General features: G+C 52.1%; 1 pseudogene; it reads right to left on the minus strand.

Annotated features, from left to right (window-relative positions):
* Positions 1 to 703: 703 nt before the first annotated feature.
* Positions 704 to 1,595, minus strand: LOC128903382 (olfactory receptor 14J1-like; annotated as a pseudogene).
* Between the last annotated feature and the right edge of the window lie 68 nt (positions 1,596 to 1,663).

Raw genomic sequence — 1,663 nt, forward strand, 5'->3', positions numbered from 1 at the left:
AACTATTTCTTTGCACTCAGGTGTCAGGATTAGCACTGATCTTCTCTTTCTGGAGCATGTCCTGGCATCCTTTGTCATCCAGAGATTTCCCTGCTGTTCCTGAAGAGGAGCGATGGCCTCAATGGGGCCACCCATCACTCCTGTGAGTGCCGACTTCACCATCAGGCTTGGACTTTGTGAATCCCCAAAGGCAAGGGACGTGGCTGGTGCTCCGTCCCTGAATGGTGATGTACAGGCAATCGAGAGGGAATTCTGGGGTGAGTCAGTCATGACTTATGAGCCAGTTTTGACATCTCATGTCATGACTTCTCATCATGATGAGACGTGAGGGATGCCCCCATCCATCCCCCAAGTCCATTCAGCACCCAAGCACATCATCAAGGCCTTTCAGCCTTCAGTTCCCTGAGTGTGTTCTGCACTCCAGTTTGGGAAGAAAAGGCCTATTTTCACCCATGGCAATCAGGAAACTCCCTTTTATTACAGAGATACCAAAAGGCAGGCCTGCATTACCATCGTGACAGACTAATTGACAGAAGGTCTCTGGGTCAGACAGACTGGGTTCACCCTCTGAAGAAGTGGGAGAAAGCAAATATTTGTGTTGAGACAGCTGTATGACTGATACAATAAGCACAAGATAAATATGAGGTCACATGTAAACAGAGAGGGGAGACTCAATGCTGCTGAAGCACACTGGTAGAATCAGTTTCCACAGGGCATCCTTGAGCTCCTGGTTCCTCATGCTGTAGATGAGGGGGTTCAGTGCTGGAGGCACCACGGAGTACAGCACAGCCACCACCAGGTCGAGAACTGGGGAAGAGATGGAGGGAGGCTTCAGGTAGGCAAATATTCCAGTGCTGATAAAGAGGGAGACCACGGCCAGGTGAGGGAGGCACGTGGAAAAGGCTTTGTGCCGTCCCTGCTCAGAGGGGATCCTTAGCACGGCCCTGAAGATCTGCATGTAGGACAGCACGATGAAAACAAAGCAAACAAATACTAAAGAGACACTAACTACAAGAAGCCCAACTTCCCTGAGGGAGTCTGAGTGTGAGCAGGAGAGCTTGAGGATCTGGGGGATTTCACAGAAGAACTGGTCCACTGTGTTGCCCTGACAGAGGGGTAGGGAAAATGTATTGGCCGTGTGCAGGAGAGCATGGAGAAACCCACTGCCCCAGGCAGCTGCTGCCATGTGGACACAAGCTCTGCTGCCCATCAGGGTCCCGTAGTGCAGGGGCTTGCAGATGGCCACATAGTGGTCATAGGACATGACAGTGAGAAGACAATATTCTAATGACATCAAAAAGAGAAAAAAAAAAAAACAACTGGGCAGCACACCCCGGGTAGGAGATGGCCCTGGTGTGCCACAGGGACTTCACCATGGATTTGGGGACAGTGGTGGAGATGGACCCCAGGTCAAGAACAGAGAGGTTGTGGAGGAAGAAGTACATGGGGGTGTGGAGGCGGCTGTCACAGGCGATGGCCGTGATGATGAGGCCGTTGGCCAGGAGGGCAGCCAGGTAGATGCCCAGGAAGAGCCCGAAGTGCAAGAGCTGCAGCTCCCGTGTGTCTGCGAACGCCAGGAGGAGGAACTGGGTGATGGAGCTGCTGTTGGACATTTTCTCCCTCTGGCTATGGGGGCCTGATTTTTAAGGAAAAGGTAGTGAGA

The sequence above is a fragment of the Rissa tridactyla genome, unplaced genomic scaffold, assembly GCF_028500815.1.
Source record: "Rissa tridactyla isolate bRisTri1 unplaced genomic scaffold, bRisTri1.patW.cur.20221130 scaffold_29, whole genome shotgun sequence".
Classification (NCBI taxonomy): Eukaryota; Metazoa; Chordata; class Aves; order Charadriiformes; family Laridae; genus Rissa; species Rissa tridactyla.